The sequence below is a fragment of the Girardinichthys multiradiatus genome, chromosome 22, assembly GCF_021462225.1.
Source record: "Girardinichthys multiradiatus isolate DD_20200921_A chromosome 22, DD_fGirMul_XY1, whole genome shotgun sequence".
NCBI lineage: Eukaryota > Metazoa > Chordata > Actinopteri > Cyprinodontiformes > Goodeidae > Girardinichthys > Girardinichthys multiradiatus.
This window is the reverse complement of record NC_061814.1, coordinates 10,740,653-10,758,260: the sequence shown is the minus strand read 5'-3', so window position 1 is coordinate 10,758,260 and position 17,608 is coordinate 10,740,653. Positions and strand designations below refer to the sequence as shown.

At 42.7% G+C, this 17,608-nt stretch overlaps 4 long non-coding RNA genes across 6 annotated transcripts; all 4 read left to right on the top strand.

Moving 5' to 3' along the window:
* The first annotated feature begins 843 nt into the window (after positions 1-843).
* Positions 844-2,744, top strand: LOC124859586. 2 transcript variants are annotated; one of them, XR_007036148.1, is made up of 4 exons: positions 844-858; positions 978-1,175; positions 2,113-2,351; positions 2,453-2,744. It is a non-coding gene; the product is annotated as an uncharacterized LOC124859586 (long non-coding RNA). The 2 variants fall into 2 exon arrangements; XR_007036147.1 differs by having other exon boundaries at positions 965-1,175.
* A 1,843-nt stretch (positions 2,745-4,587) lies between these two features.
* Positions 4,588-7,035, top strand: LOC124859589. 2 transcript variants are annotated; one of them, XR_007036151.1, is made up of 4 exons: positions 4,588-4,695; positions 4,803-5,016; positions 5,954-6,192; positions 6,294-7,035. It is a non-coding gene; the product is annotated as an uncharacterized LOC124859589 (long non-coding RNA). The 2 variants fall into 2 exon arrangements; XR_007036152.1 differs by having other exon boundaries at positions 4,592-4,695; positions 4,816-5,016.
* Positions 7,036-8,736: 1,701 nt separating this feature from the next.
* LOC124859590 lies at positions 8,737-10,929 on the top strand. Its single transcript, XR_007036153.1, has 3 exons — positions 8,737-8,861; positions 9,798-10,036; positions 10,138-10,929. It is a non-coding gene; the product is annotated as an uncharacterized LOC124859590 (long non-coding RNA).
* A 1,648-nt stretch (positions 10,930-12,577) lies between these two features.
* On the top strand, positions 12,578-14,252 carry LOC124859591. Its single transcript, XR_007036154.1, has 3 exons — positions 12,578-12,701; positions 13,637-13,875; positions 13,977-14,252. It is a non-coding gene; the product is annotated as an uncharacterized LOC124859591 (long non-coding RNA).
* Positions 14,253-17,608: the final 3,356 nt, after the last annotated feature.

Genomic DNA, 17,608 nt, shown 5'->3' with positions numbered 1-17,608 from the left:
GCCCCACGTTCTTCCATCGCTCCCTGGGTTTTTCCATTACTTACATGTAGAATTTAATATCCAGAATGAACTAAAGGGCAAGTAGACGCATGGTGTTGCCTTGTTCACAATTACTTTGATAAATACTACCCATATTCAGTGTTAGTGTTGACTGGATGGTTCTAAGGATCCACATAGCGGGGTTGAATGTTCCATCTACAGAAGTAGAGTATATCATTTAAAATACACTGGTTGTTTATGAATTCATTCTGTTGAACTGCTAGCAATTCATTTGCTTTACAGCTGATAGAAGAGAAGGGGTTGAGTAGGCCATTCAAATTCCATGAAATAAGTCAGAAATCAAGTCACTCGTTAGGCGTTTATGAACACAGGATGACAAGAACCCTGGGATGTCAGTGATACTGGAACATATCTAGATAACTGTCAGAGTTAGACACACTGATAAATTCAGAGAAGGTATGCAATGAAGACACAAGCGAGTCAAAGTTATCTTTGGCTGGCCAGGGAGAGACAGTCTGCTGCTAATCAGTGACTTCCTTCTCTCAAAGGAGCTGCTCTCTGAACACACCTTTTTATTAGTTCATAAAACACTCAAGATAAATGTGAAATGTATTCAAACCACTTCCATCAAAGTTGACCAAACTAAATAAATGAAAATGTATTTTAATGATAATTCACAAGGATAAAGAAACTTCTTAACCAAGCAGTGATAATTTGTGTACAAATCTTCCAACAATAACATTCAAAGAAGGGCTGCTAATAGGGGGGGCGGCAGTGAACAGGACACGAAGGTTCAGTAATCCCTTGTTTAAGAACTGAACCTACTGCTCTCAGCGACTCCTTAAATATGATAAATAGGTATGTAACAAGAAAATGTAATCAATCGATTTGAAACAGTAAAGCATGTTTTCCTTTTTTACTGAGAATGAAATGTTTTTAAAAGACTTTATTTGTCTGAAGAAAGTTCTGTCCTGCAGTCCAAGCTCACTTGATGGCAGTATTGCACCCTTAAACTAGTCTGCCTGCCGCCGATGGACAGAAGAAGAAGACGAAGAACAACAACGATGGTGGCTACTTGAAGGCCCCTTTACTGCAGCTGTCTGTGGGCTGCAGTTCCCGCTTAAAAAGGAGACGAAGACATGCAGCAGCTTTGGCTTCCGGTCCGAGAAAACATGGTGAGTTGCGGGCTGACTGGTCAGCCTTGGCTGGGTTGAGTGGTTGTAGGGGCTGAGAAAAGTGTTGGTTTGCAATGAAAGAAAAAAAGTAAATGAAATAAAAAGAGGTATTTAGTGTTTTTCCAAAGCCTAAAACACAGAAGTAGAATGAAAGAGTGAAGAAGTGGAGCCACTCTAGCTGTAGCAAGAAGAAGGACATTGCGCATGCGTGGGTGGAACGTTCCATGACCGTTTTACATGTCAAATATATGTTTTGGCCTTTCATATGTCGGCTGGAATTGGTGGCGTACTGGGTAGAGCCGCTGGGCCGGCAAGCGTGTGCTCCCTGGTTCGATTCCCGTCATTTCCAGTTTTTGTTTTTGTTTTTACTTTGCCGCCATTTTGCTCCCCCCCACTTCAAATCGTCATGTCTAAGCATAGGTCGTCGCTATCACATTCTCAAACTTTCATAACCTTCAGGAAAAATAGCACATTGTCACAGGGTTTAAACAAGAACTGACACTTGTAATACTTTATCTACATCATTTATTATTTCAATTCCCATACATTGCAGCTACATGTAGATGTGTAGCAGTTCCACATGGCTTTAAAACACGGTTGCCTTTATAAGACTCAAAGCTTGGACTCCTTTAGCTTACACACCGTGTGTCATTTTTTTTCCTGAGAAGGAAAAATGGAGAAATCGCCGGTGCACTTTCTCTGTCATCTCCTTCAAAGGACTGCTGTCCAATCTTTCAGATTGTGTGTTTTTCAGCAAGAAAATAATAGGTAACATGCCAGGACTGTAGTTGACATACCTCTTGAGATCAAACTGGGACACTCGTGGGATGCATCTAGGTGAAATAAACCATAACAATGTCTGCTCTCAAAGCATGCATCACGCTGCCAGTATACAGCCAGTCTTAATGGTCATTTTTATTCTCTGTTTTTATCCCAGGTGCTTGGTAGGAAACCCCAGAGAGAGGAGCTCTGTTGCGTAGCTGCTGAAGCATCCGTACCTCCGGCTGAAGCCACGTTATCTCCTGATCCAGGTACAGATGAGGAAAGTAAAAGGATTGATGTTGTTTGGTGCCAACAACACGCATTGTCTACAGTCCGAACGGCAACCGTAAGAGGATCCTAACAGACCTGCCAACCTCTCAGCCTACGAGCAGCAGAATCCTCTGAGCAGCTGATGTGAGACTTATATTGTGTAGCATCTTCTACCCCCCTACCCACCCCTATTCAACGCTAACTTTACTGTTTTCTTCTTCCTATTATTTATTTATTCTTTACAGAATTTGGCCAGAACTGTACAGCAGCAGCAGCAGAAGAGGCTGGATGTCACAGAGTGTACATAGACCAATCGCATCCTGTTTCTGCTCACATGCTCGCCCTCAGCTGCACTTCACTCCACCCACTACCTTCTCCGTGTCAGAGAAGGAAGTCAATAGACTGTTTCAGTGGCAGGAACCCTGTAAAGCAGCTGAGCCGGACTATGTCTCCCCATCCGCCCTGAAGCGCTGTGCTGATCGGCTGTCTCCGGTGTTCGCAGACATTTTTAACACCTCACTGGAGACATGCAATGTACCTGCCGGCCTGCTTTAAAGCATCCACCATCATCCCTGTCTCCAAGAAACCAAGGACCACAGGACTAAATGACTTCAGACCCATCACCCTGCCCTCTGTGGTAATGAAGTCCATCAAGACTAAAACCTCTCGCGACAGAAATACCTTCTTTCCCTCTGCAGCTAGCCTCATTAACAAGGCCCCGGTCCTCCACTGACACTTCCCCCTTGCAAATAATACGAATATCTCAGCACATGTCAATACTATTTTATTCAATTTTATATTGTTATTGTATTCTCATGACATTCCTATACAACTTGTTTTTGCTTTTTAACTATATATTTCCAGATGTATTTATGTCAACTGTATGTGTGTCTATGTCTAGCACCTTACCACCAAAGCAAATTCCTTGTACGTGTGAAACACTACTCCTTTTTTTTTCTGTTTCTGATCCTGAAATGTTGCTTGAGGTTGTCATTTTTCAATAAAAGACATTTAATTGCTTTCCATCTTACACTGACTATTAGTTTTGGTGTGACCTGATGAGCTGAGTAGTTTCTCCTCTCAGAAAAAAGGCTGACAGCGGCAGAAGTCCCCGTTCACCTGGCCGAGGGAATGCTCCTTCTTTTCACTGGGCGATCTTCACGCTTCCAATTTTCCTGCCCGGCCTGTTTTTCGATAACAGTGATGATCACTTGACCATACATGTTGAAACACTTTCTGATCAATGTAAAAAAAATATGATTCATGTACTTGGCTGGTTGGCAGGACAGAAGTGATGTGTAAGCAGGTTCTCTCTCCAAAATAGGTTTGGTACTCCTGAGGTCCGTGCTGGATTATGGATGTGTTGCTCATATGTCAGCTGCTGACTCTTAATTTTGCAAAAACCTAGATGCCTTGCAATCTTAGGCCCTGAAAACATGTGGTGGAACATTCAGAACATGGTCAGTATCGGCAAGGCAGGTGGAAATGGGTGATGTGCCACTAAGAAGATCTGAAATGGTGCTGACAGATTCGGCCAGTCTCCAGTGGCATGTGGCAATACCTCTTGTAGCCTCCATCTTAAATGACTGCTGGCAGCTTAGGAGTAGATCATTCACAATATAGCCCTCGAGCCCCACGTTCTTCCATCGCTCCCTGGGTTTTTCCATTACTTACATGTAGAATTTAATATCCAGAATGAACTAAAGGGCAAGTAGACACATGGTGTTGCCTTGTTCACAATTACTTTGATAAATACTACCCATATTCAGTGTTAGTGTTGACTGGATGGTTCTAAGGATCCACATAGCGGGGTTGAATGTTCCATCTACAGAAGTAGAGTATATCATTTAAAATACACTGGTTGTTTATGAATTCATTCTGTTGAACTGCTAGCAATTCATTTGCTTTACAGCTGATAGAAGAGAAGGAGTTGAGTAGGCCATTCAAATTCCATGAAATAAGTCAGAAATCAAGTCACTCGTTAGGCGTTTATGAACACAGGATGACAAGAACCCTGGGATGTCAGTGATACTGGAACATATCTAGATAACTGTCAGAGTTAGACACACTGATAAACTCAGAGAAGGTATGCAATGAAGACACAAGCGAGTCAAAGTTATCTTTGGCTGGCCAGGGAGAGACAGTCTGCTGCTAATCAGTGACTTCCTTCTCTCAAAGGAGCTGCTCTCTGAACACACCTTTTTATTAGTTCATAAAACACTCAAGATAAATGTGAAATGTATTTAAACCACTTCCATCAAAGTTGACCAAACTAAATAAATGAAAATGTATTTTAATGATAATTCATAAGGATAAAGAAACTTCTTAACCAAGCAGTGATAATTTGTGTACAAATCTTCCAACAATAACATTGAAAGAAGGGCTGCTAATAGGGGGGGCGGCAGTGAACAGGACACGAAGGTTCAGTAATCCCTTGTTTAAGAACTGAACCTACTGCTCTCAGCGACTCCTTAAATATGATAAATAGGTATGTAACAAGAAAATGTAATCAATCGATTTGAAACAGTAAAGCATGTTTTCCTTTTTTACTGAGAATGAAATGTTTTTTAAAAGACTTTATTTGTCTGAAGAAAGTTCTGTCCTGCAGTCCAAGCTCACTTGATGGCAGTATTGCACCCTTAAACTAGTCTGCCTGCCGCCGATGGACAGAAGAAGAAGAAGACGAAGAACAACAACGATGGTGGCTACTTGAAGGCCCCTTTACTGCAGCTGTCTGTGGGCTGCAGTTCCCGCTTAAAAAGGAGACGAAGACATGCAGCAGCTTTGGCTTCCGGTCCGAGAAAACATGGTGAGTTGCGGGCTGACTGGTCAGCCTTGGCTGGGTTGAGTGGTTGTAGGGGCTGAGAAAAGTGTTGGTTTGCAATGAAAGAAAAAAAGTAAATGAAATAAAAAGAGGTATTTAGTGATTTTCCAAAGTCTAAAACACAGAAGTAGAATGAAAGAGTGAAGAAGTGGAGCCACTCTAGCTGTAGCAAGAAGAAGGACATTGCGCATGCGTGGGTGGAACGTTCCATGACCGTTTTACATGTCAAATATATGTTTTGGCCTTTCATATGTCGGCTGGAATTGGTGGCGTACTGGGTAGAGCCGCTGGGCCGGCAAGCGTGTGCTCCCTGGTTCGATTCCCGTCATTTCCAGTTTTTGTTTTTGTTTTTACTTTGCCGCCATTTTGCTCCCCCCCACTTCAAATCGTCATGTCTAAGCATAGGTCGTCGCTATCACATTCTCAAACTTTCATAACCTTCAGGAAAAATAGCACATTGTCACAGGGTTTAAACAAGAACTGACACTTGTAATACTTTATCTACATCATTTATTATTTCAATTCCCATACATTGCAGCTACATGTAGATGTGTAGCAGTTCCACGTGGCTTTAAAACACGGTTGCCTTTATAAGACTCAAAGCTTGGACTCCTTTAGCTTACACACCGTGTGTCATTTTTTTTCCTGAGAAGGAAAAATGGAGAAATCGCCGGTGCACTTTCTCTGTCATCTCCTTCAAAGGACTGCTGTCCAATCTTTCAGATTGTGTGTTTTTCAGCAAGAAAATAATAGGTAACATGCCAGGACTGTAGTTGACATACCTCTTGAGATCAAACTGGGACACTCGTGGGATGCATCTAGGTGAAATAAACCATAACAATGTCTGCTCTCAAAGCATGCATCACGCTGCCAGTATACAGCCAGTCTTAATGGTCATTTTTATTCTCTGTTTTTATCCCAGGTGCTTGGTAGGAAACCCCGGAGAGAGGAGCTCTGTTGCGTAGCTGCTGAAGCATCCGTACCTCCGGCTGAAGCCACGTTATCTCCTGATCCAAGTACAGATGAGGAAAGTAAAAGGATTGACGTTGTTTGGTGCCAACAACACGCATTGTCTACAGTCCGAACGGCAACCGTAAGAGGATCCTAACAGACCTGCCAACCTCTCAGCCTACGAGCAGCAGAATCCTCTGAGCAGCTGATGTGAGACTTATATTGTGTAGCATCTTCTACCCCCCTACCCACCCCTATTCAACGCTAACTTTACTGTTTTCTTCTTCCTATTATTTATTTATTCTTTACAGAATTTGGCCAGAACTGTACAGCAGCAGCAGCAGCAGAAGAGGCTGGATGTCACAGAGTGTACATAGACCAATCGCATCCTGTTTCTGCTCACATGCTCGCCCTCAGCTGCACTTCACTCCACCCACTACCTTCTCCGTGTCAGAGAAGGAAGTCAATAGACTGTTTCAGTGGCAGGAACCCTGTAAAGCAGCTGAGCCGGACTATGTCTCCCCATCCGCCCTGAAGCGCTGTGCTGATCGGCTGTCTCCGGTGTTCGCAGACATTTTTAACACCTCACTGGAGACATGCAATGTACCTGCCGGCCTGCCTGCTTTAAAGCATCCACCATCATCCCTGTCTCCAAGAAACCAAGGACCACAGGACTAAATGACTTCAGACCCATCACCCTGCCCTCTGTGGTAATGAAGTCCATCAAGACTAAAACCTCTCGCGACAGAAATACCTTCTTTCCCTCTGCAGCTAGCCTCATTAACAAGGCCCCGGTCCTCCACTGACACTTCCCCCTTGCAAATAATACGAATATCTCAGCACATGTCAATACTATTTTATTCAATTTTATATTGTTATTGTATTCTCATGACATTCCTATACAACTTGTTTTTGCTTTTTAACTATATATTTCCAGATGTATTTATGTCAACTGTATGTGTGTCTATGTCTAGCACCTTACCACCAAAGCAAATTCCTTGTACGTGTGAAACACTACTCCTTTTTTTTTCTGTTTCTGATCCTGAAATGTTGCTTGAGGTTGTCATTTTTCAATAAAAGACATTTAATTGCTTTCCATCTTACACTGACTATTAGTTTTGGTGTGACCTGATGAGCTTAGTAGTCTCTCCTCTCAGAAAAAAGGCTGACAGCGGCAGAAGTCCTCATCCACCTGGCCGAGGGAATGCTCCTTCTTTTCACTGGGCGATCTTCACGCTTCCAATTTTCCTGCCCGGCCTGTTTTTCGATAACAGTGATGATCACTTGACCATACATGTTGAAACACTTTTTTGATCAATGTAAAAAAAATATGATTCATGTACTTGGCTGGTTGGCAGGACAGAAGTGATGTGTAAGCAGGTTCTCTCTCCAAAATAGGTTTGGTACTCCTGAGGTCCGTGCTGGATTATGGATGTGTTGCTCATATGTCAGCTGCTGACTCTTAATTTTGCAAAAACCTAGATGCCTTGCAATCTTAGGCCCTGAAAACATGTGGTGGAACATTCAGAACATGGTCAGTATCGGCAAGGCAGGTGGAAATGGGTGATGTGCCACTAAGAAGATCTGAAATGGTGCTGACAGATTCGGCCAGTCTCCAGTGGCATGTGGCAATACCTCTTGTAGCCTCCATCTTAAATGACTGCTGGCAGCTTAGGAGTAGATCATTCACAATATAGCCCTCGAGCCCCACGTTCTTCCATCGCTCCCTGGGTTTTTCCACTACTTACATGTAGAATTTAATATCCAGAATGAACTAAAGGGCAAGTAGACACATGGTGTTGCCTTGTTCACAATTACTTTGATAAATACTACCCATATTCAGTGTTAGTGTTGACTGGATGGTTCTAAGGATCCACATAGCGGGGTTGAATGTTCCATCTACAGGAGTAGAGTATATCATTTAAAATACACTGGTTGTTTATGAATTCATTCTGTTGAACTGCTAGCAATTCATTTGCTTTACAGCTGATAGAAGAGAAGGGGTTGAGTAGGCCATTCAAATTCCATGAAATAAGTCAGAAATCAAGTCACTCGTTAGGCGTTTATGAACACAGGATGACAAGAACCCTGGGATGTCAGTGATACTGGAACATATCTAGATAACTGTCAGAGTTAGACACACTGATAAATTCAGAGAAGGTATGCAATGAAGACACAAGCGAGTCAAAGTTATCTTTGGCTGGCCAGGGAGAGACAGTCTGCTGCTAATCAGTGACTTCCTTCTCTCAAAGGAGCTGCTCTCTGAACACACCTTTTTATTAGTTCATAAAACACTCAAGATAAATGTGAAATGTATTCAAACCACTTCCATCAAAGTTGACCAAACTAAATAAATGAAAATGTATTTTAATGATAATTCACAAGGATAAAGAAACTTCTTAACCAAGCAGTGATCATTTGTGTTCAAATCTTCCAACAATAACATTCAAAGAAGGGCTGCTAATAGGGGGGGCGGCAGTGAACAGGACACGAAGGTTCAGTAATCCCTTGTTTAAGAACTGAACCTACTGCTCTCAGCGACTCCTTAAATATGATAAATAGGTATGTAACAAGAAAATGTAATCAATCGATTTGAAACAGTAAAGCATGTTTTCCTTTTTTACTGAGAATGAAATGTTTTTTAAAAGACTTTATTTGTCTGAAGAAAGTTCTGTCCTGCAGTCCAAGCTCACTTGATGGCAGTATTGCACCCTTAAACTAGTCTGCCTGCTGTCATGGACAGAAGAAGAAGACGAAGAACAACAAGGATGGTGGCTACTTGAAGGCCCCTTTACTGCAGCTGTCTGTGGGCTGCAGTTCCCGCTTAAAAAGGAGACGAAGACATGCAGCAGCTTTGGCTTCCGGTCCGAGAAAACATGGTGAGTTGCGGGCTGACTGGTCAGCCTTGGCTGGGTTGAGTGGTTGTAGGGGCTGAGAAAAGTGTTGGTTTGCAATGAAAGAAAAAAAGTAAATGAAATAAAAAGAGGTATTTAGTGTTTTTCCAAAGCCTAAAACACAGAAGTAGAATGAAAGAGTGAAGAAGTGGAGCCACTCTAGCTGTAGCAAGAAGAAGGACATTGCGCATGTGCGGGTGGAACGTTCCGTGACCGTTTTACATGTCAAATATATGTTTTGGCCTTTCATATGTCGGCTGGAATTGGTGGCGTACTGGGTAGAGCCGCTGGGCCGGCAAGCGTGTGCTCCCTGGTTCGATTCCCGTCATTTCCAGTTTTTGTTTTTGTTTTTACTTTGCCGCCATTTTGCTCCCCCCCACTTCAAATCGTCATGTCTAAGCATAGGTCGTCGCTATCACATTCTCAAACTTTCATAACCTTCAGGAAAAATAGCACATTGTCACAGGGTTTAAACAAGAACTGACACTTGTAATACTTTATCTACATCATTTATTATTTCAATTCCCATACATTGCAGCTACATGTAGATGTGTAGCAGTTCCACGTGGCTTTAAAACACGGTTGCCTTTATAAGACTCAAAGCTTGGACTCCTTTAGCTTACACACCGTGTGTCATTTTTTTTCCTGAGAAGGAAAAATGGAGAAATCGCCGGTGCACTTTCTCTGTCATCTCCTTCAAAGGACTGCTGTCCAATCTTTCAGATTGTGTGTTTTTCAGCAAGAAAATAATAGGTAACATGCCAGGACTGTAGTTGACATACCTCTTGAGATCAAACTGGGACACTCGTGGGATGCATCTAGGTGAAATAAACCATAACATGTCTGCTCTCAAAGCATGCATCACGCTGCCAGTATACAGCCAGTCTTAATGGTCATTTTTATTCTCTGTTTTTATCCCAGGTGCTTGGTAGGAAACCCCAGAGAGAGGAGCTCTGTTGCGTAGCTGCTGAAGCATCCGTACCTCCGGCTGAAGCCACGTTATCTCCTGATCCAGGTACAGATGAGGAAAGTAAAAGGATTGACGTTGTTTGGTGCCAACAACACGCATTGTCTACAGTCCGAACGGCAACCGTAAGAGGATCCTAACAGACCTGCCAACCTCTCAGCCTACGAGCAGCAGAATCCTCTGAGCAGCTGATGTGAGACTTATATTGTGTAGCATCTTCTACCCCCCTACCCACCCCTATTCAACGCTAACTTTACTGTTTTCTTCTTCCTATTATTTATTTATTCTTTACAGAATTTGGCCAGAACTGTACAGCAGCAGCAGCAGCAGAAGAGGCTGGATGTCACAGAGTGTACATAGACCAATCGCATCCTGTTTCTGCTCACATGCTCGCCCTCAGCTGCACTTCACTCCACCCACTACCTTCTCCGTGTCAGAGAAGGAAGTCAATAGACTGTTTCAGTGGCAGGAACCCTGTAAAGCAGCTGAGCCGGACTATGTCTCCCCATCCGCCCTGAAGCGCTGTGCTGATCGGCTGTCTCCGGTGTTCGCAGACATTTTTAACTCCTCACTGGAGACATGCAATGTACCTGCCGGCCTGCCTGCTTTAAAGCATCCACCATCATCCCTGTCTCCAAGAAACCAAGGACCACAGGACTAAATGACTTCAGACCCGTCACCCTGCCCTCTGGGGTAATGAAGTCCATCAAGACGAAAACCTCTCGCGACAGAAATACCTTCTTTCCCTCTGCAGCTAGCCTCATTAACAAGGCCCCGGTCCTCCACTGACACTTCCCCCTTGCAAATAATATGAATATCTCAGCACATGTCAATACTATTTTATTCAATTTTATATTGTTATTGTATTCTCATGACATTCCTATACAACTTGTTTTTGCTTTTTAACTATATATTTCCAGATGTATTTATGTCAACTGTATGTGTGTCTATGTCTAGCACCTTACCACCAAAGCAAATTCCTTGTACGTGTGAAACACTACTCCTTTTTTTTTCTGTTTCTGATCCTGAAATGTTGCTTGAGGTTGTCATTTTTCAATAAAAGTCATTTAATTGCTTTCCATCTTACACTGACTATTAGTTTTGGTGTGACCTGATGAGCTTAGTAGTCTCTCCTCTCAGAAAAAAGGCTGACAGCGGCAGAAGTCCCCGTTCACCTGGCCGAGGGAATGCTCCTTCTTTTCACTGGGCGATCTTCACGCTTCCAATTTTCCTGCCCGGCCTGTTTTTCGATAACAGTGATGATCACTTGACCATACATGTTGAAACACTTTTTGATCAATGTAAAAAAAATATGATTCATATATGTGGCTGGTTGGCAGGACAGAAGTGATGTGTAAGCAGGTTCTCTCTCCAAAATAGGTTTGGTACTCCTGAGGTCTGTGCTGGATTATGGATGTGTTGCTCATATGTCAAATGCTGACTCTTAATTTTGCAAAAACCTAGATGCCTTGCAATCTTAGGCCCTGAAAACATGTGGTGGAACATTCAGAACATGGTCAGTATCGGCAAGGCAGGTGGAAATGGGTGATGTGCCACTAAGAAGATCTGAAATGGTGCTGACAGATTCGGCCAGTCTCCAGTGGCATGTGGCAATACCTCTTGTAGCCTCCATCTTAAATGACTGCTGGCAGCTTAGGAGTAGATCATTCACAATATAGCCCTCGAGCCCCACGTTCTTCCATCGCTCCCTGGGTTTTTCCATTACTTACATGTAGAATTTAATATCCAGAATGAACTAAAGGGCAAGTAGACACATGGTGTTGCCTTGTTCACAATTACTTTGATAAATACTACCCATATTCAGTGTTAGTGTTGACTGGATGGTTCTAAGGATCCACATAGCGGGGTTGAATGTTCCATCTACAGAAGTAGAGTATATCATTTAAAATACACTGGTTGTTTATGAATTCATTCTGTTGAACTGCTAGCAATTCATTTGCTTTACAGCTGATAGAAGAGAAGGAGTTGAGTAGGCCATTCAAATTCCATGAAATAAGTCAGAAATCAAGTCACTCGTTAGGCGTTTATGAACACAGGATGACAAGAACCCTGGGATGTCAGTGATACTGGAACATATCTAGATAACTGTCAGAGTTAGACACACTGATAAATTCAGAGAAGGTATGCAATGAAGACACAAGCGAGTCAAAGTTATCTTTGGCTGGCCAGGGAGAGACAGTCTGCTGCTAATCAGTGACTTCCTTCTCTCAAAGGAGCTGCTCTCTGAACACACCTTTTTATTAGTTCATAAAACACTCAAGATAAATGTGAAATGTATTCAAACCACTTCCATCAAAGTTGACCAAACTAAATAAATGAAAATGTATTTTAATGATAATTCACAAGGATAAAGAAACTTCTTAACCAAGCAGTGATAATTTGTGTTCAAATCTTCCAACAATAACATTCAAAGAAGGGCTGCTAATAGGGGGGGCGGCAGTGAACAGGACACGAAGGTTCAGTAATCCCTTGTTTAAGAACTGAACCTACTGCTCTCAGCGACTCCTTAAATATGATAAATAGGTATGTAACAAGAAAATGTAATCAATCGATTTGAAACAGTAAAGCATGTTTTCCTTTTTTACTGAGAATGAAATGTTTTTGAAAAGACTTTATTTGTCTGAAGAAAGTTCTGTCCTGCAGTCCAAGCTCACTTGATGGCAGTATTGCACCCTTAAACTAGTCTGCCTGCCACCGATGGACAGAAGAAGAAGAAGACAACAACGATGGTGGCTACTTGAAGGCCCCTTTACTGCAGCTGTCTGTGGGCTGCAGTTCCCGCTTAAAAAGGAGACGAAGACATGCAGCAGCTTTGGCTTCCGGTCCGAGAAAACATGGTGAGTTGCGGGCTGACTGGTCAGCCTTGGCTGGGTTGAGTGGTTGTAGGGGCTGAGAAAAGTGTTGGTTTGCAATGAAAGAAAAAAAGTAAATGAAATAAAAAGAGGTATTTAGTGTTTTTCCAAAGCCTAAAACACAGAAGTAGAATGAAAGAGTGAAGAAGTGGAGCCACTCTAGCTGTAGCAAGAAGAAGGACATTGCGCATGCGTGGGTGGAACGTTCCATGACCGTTTTACATGTCAAATATATGTTTTGGCCTTTCATATGTCGGCTGGAATTGGTGGCGTACTGGGTAGAGCCGCTGGGCCGGCAAGCGTGTGCTCCCTGGTTCGATTCCCGTCATTTCCAGTTTTGTTTTGTTTTTACTTTGCCGCCATTTTGCTCCCCCCCACTTCAAATCGTCATGTCTAAGCATAGGTCGTCGCTATCACATTCTCAAACTTTCATAACCTTCAGGGAAAATAGCACATTGTCACAGGGTTTAAACAAGAACTGACACTTGTAATACTTTATCTACATCATTTATTATTTCAATTCCCATACATTGCAGCTACATGTAGATGTGTAGCAGTTCCATGTGGCTTTAAAACACGGTTGCCTTTATAAGACTCAAAGCTTGGACTCCTTTAGCTTACACACCGTGTGTCATTTTTTTTCCTGAGAAGGAAAAATGGAGAAATCGCCGGTGCACTTTCTCTGTCATCTCCTTCAAAGGACTGCTGTCTAATCTTTCAGATTGTGTGTTTTTCAGCAAGAAAATAATAGGTAACATGCCAGGACTGTAGTTGACATACCTCTTGAGATCAAACTGGGACACTCGTGGGATGCATCTAGGTGAAATAAACCATAACATTGTCTGCTCTCAAAGCATGCATCACGCTGCCAGTATACAGCCAGTCTTAATGGTCATTTTTATTCTCTGTTTTTATCCCAGGTGCTTGGTAGGAAACCCCGGAGAGAGGAGCTCTGTTGCGTAGCTGCTGAAGCATCCGTACCTCCGGCTGAAGCCACGTTATCTCCTGATCCAAGTACAGATGAGGAAAGTAAAAGGATTGACGTTGTTTGGTGCCAACAACACGCATTGTCTACAGTCCGAACGGCAACCGTAAGAGGATCCTAACAGACCTGCCAACCTCTCAGCCTACGAGCAGCAGAATCCTCTGAGCAGCTGATGTGAGACTTATATTGTGTAGCATCTTCTACCCCCCTACCCACCCCTATTCAACGCTAACTTTACTATTTTCTTCTTCCTATTATTTATTTATTCTTTACAGAATTTGGCCAGAACTGTACAGCAGCAGCAGAAGAAGAGGCTGGATGTCACAGAGTGTACATAGACCAATCGCATCCTGTTTCTGCTCACATGCTCGCCCTCAGCTGCACTTCACTCCACCCACTACCTTCTCCGTGTCAGAGAAGGAAGTCAATAGACTGTTTCAGTGGCAGGAACCCTGTAAAGCAGCTGAGCCGGACTATGTCTCCCCATCCGCCCTGAAGCGCTGTGCTGATCGGCTGTCTCCGGTTTTCGCAGACATTTTTAACACCTCACTGGAGACATGCAATGTACCTGCCTGCTTTAAAGCATCCACCATCATCCCTGTCTCCAAGAAACCAAGGACCACAGGACTAAATGACTTCAGACCCATCACCCTGCCCTCTGTGGTAATGAAGTCCATCAAGACTAAAACCTCTCGCGACAGAAATACCTTCTTTCCCTCTGCAGCTAGCCTCATTAACAAGGCCCCGGTCCTCCACTGACACTTCCCCCTTGCAAATAATACGAATATCTCAGCACATGTCAATACTATTTTATTCAATTTTATATTGTTATTGTATTCTCATGACATTCCTATACAACTTGTTTTTGCTTTTTAACTATATATTTCCAGATGTATTTATGTCAACTGTATGTGTGTCTTTGTCTAGCACCTTACCACCAAAGCAAATTCCTTGTACGTGTGAAACACTACTCCTTTTTTTTTCTGTTTGTGATCCTGAAATGTTGCTTGAGGTTGTCATTTTTCAATAAAAGACATTTAATTGCTTTCCATCTTACACTGACTATTAGTTTTGGTGTGACCTGATGAGCTTAGTAGTCTCTCCTCTCAGAAAAAAGGCTGACAGCGGCAGAAGTCCCCGTTCACCTGGCCGAGGGAATGCTCCTTCTTTTCACTGGGCGATCTTCACGCTTCCAATTTTCCTGCCCGGCCTGTTTTTCGATAACAGTGATGATCACTTGACCATACATGTTGAAACACTTTTTGATCAATGTAAAAAAAATATGATTCATGTACTTGGCTGGTTGGCAGGACAGAAGTGATGTGTAAGCAGGTTCTCTCTCCAAAATAGGTTTGGTACTCCTGAGGTCCATGCTGGATTATGGATGTGTTGCTCATATGTCAGCTGCTGACTCTTAATTTTGCAAAAACCTAGATGCCTTGCAATCTTAGGCCCTGAAAACATGTGGTGGAACATTCAGAACATGGTCAGTATCGGCAAGGCAGGTGGAAATGGGTGATGTGCCACTAAGAAGATCTGAAATGGTGCTGACAGATTCGGCCAGTCTCCAGTGGCATGTGGCAATACCTCTTGTAGCCTCCATCTTAAATGACTGCTGGCAGCTTAGGAGTAGATCATTCACAATATAGCCCTCGAGCCCCACGTTCTTCCATCGCTCCCTGGGTTTTTCCACTACTTACATGTAGAATTTAATATCCAGAATGAACTAAAGGGCAAGTAGACGCATGGTGTTGCCTTGTTCACAATTACTTTGATAAATACTACCCATATTCAGTGTTAGTGTTGACTGGATGGTTCTAAGGATCCACATAGCGGGGTTGAATGTTCCATCTACAGGAGTAGAGTATATCATTTAAAATACACTGGTTGTTTATGAATTCATTCTGTTGAACTGCTAGCAATTCATTTGCTTTACAGCTGATAGAAGAGAAGGAGTTGAGTAGGCCATTCAAATTCCATGAAATAAGTCAGAAATCAAGTCACTCGTTAGGTGTTTATGAACACAGGATGACAAGAACCCTGGGATGTCAGTGATACTGGAACATATCTAGTTAACTGTCAGAGTTAGACACACTGATAAACTCAGAGAAGGTATGCAATGAAGACACAAGCGAGTCAAAGTTATCTTTGGCTGGCCAGGGAGAGACAGTCTGCTGCTAATCAGTGACTTCCTTCTCTCAAAGGAGCTGCTCTCTGAACACACCTTTTTATTAGTTCATAAAACACTCAAGATAAATGTGAAATGTATTTAAACCACTTCCATCAAAGTTGACCAAACTAAATAAATGAAAATGTATTTTAATGATAATTCATAAGGATAAAGAAACTTCTTAACCAAGCAGTGATAATTTGTGTACAAATCTTCCAACAATAACATTCAAAGAAGGGCTGCTAATAGGGGGGGGCGGCAGTGAACAGGACACGAAGGTTCAGTAATCCCTTGTTTAAGAACTGAACCTACTGCTCTCAGCGACTCCTTAAATATGATAAATAGGTATGTAACAAGAAAATGTAATCAATCGATTTGAAACAGTAAAGCATGTTTTCCTTTTTTACTGAGAATGAAATGTTTTTGAAAAGACTTTATTTGTCTGAAGAAAGTTCTGTCCTGCAGTCCAAGCTCACTTGATGGCAGTATTGCACCCTTAAACTAGTCTGCCTGCCGCCGATGGACAGAAGAAGAAGACGAAGAACAACAACGATGGTGGCTACTTGAAGGCCCCTTTACTGCAGCTGTCTGTGGGCTGCAGTTCCCGCTTAAAAAGGAGACGAAGACATGCAGCAGCTTTGGCTTCCGGTCCGAGAAAACATGGTGAGTTGCGGGCTGACTGGTCAGCCTTGGCTGGGTTGAGTGGTTGTAGGGGCTGAGAAAAGTGTTGGTTTGCAATGAAAGAAAAAAAGTAAATGAAATAAAAAGAGGTATTTAGTGTTTTTCCAAAGTCTAAAACACAGAAGTAGAATGAAAGAGTGAAGAAGTGGAGCCACTCTAGCTGTAGCAAGAAGAAGGACATTGCGCATGCGTGGGTGGAACGTTCCGTGACCGTTTTACATGTCAAATATATGTTTTGGCCTTTCATATGTCGGCTGGAATTGGTGGCGTACTGGGTAGAGCCGCTGGGCCGGCAAGCGTGTGCTCCCTGGTTCGATTCCCGTCATTTCCAGTTTTTGTTTTTACTTTGCCGCCATTTTGCTCCCCCCCACTTCAAATCGTCATGTCTAAGCATAGGTCGTCGCTATCACATTCTCAAACTTTCATAACCTTCAGGAAAAATAGCACATTGTCACAGGGTTTAAACAAGAACTGACACTTGTAATACTTTATCTACATCATTTATTATTTCAATTCCCATACATTGCAGCTACATGTAGATGTGTAGCAGTTCCACGTGGCTTTAAAACACGGTTGCCTTTATAAGACTCAAAGCTTGGACTCCTTTAGCTTACACACCGTGTGTCATTTTTTTTCCTGAGAAGGAAAAATGGAGAAATCGCCGGTGCACTTTCTCTGTCATCTCCTTCAAAGGACTGCTGTCTAATCTTTCAGATTGTGTGTTTTTCATCAAGAAAATAATAGGTAACATGCCAGGACTGTAGTTGACATGCCTCTTGAGATCAAACTGGGACACTCGTGGGATGCATCTAGGTGAAATAAACCATAACATTGTCTGCTCTCAAAGCATGCATCACGCTGCCAGTATACAGCCAGTCTTAATGGTCATTTTTATTCTCTGTTTTTATCCCAGGTGCTTGGTAGGAAACCCCGGAGAGAGGAGCTCTGTTGCGTAGCTGCTGAAGCATCCGTACCTCCGGCTGAAGCCACGTTATCTCCTGATCCAAGTACAGATGAGGAAAGTAAAAGGATTGACGTTGTTTGGTGCCAACAACA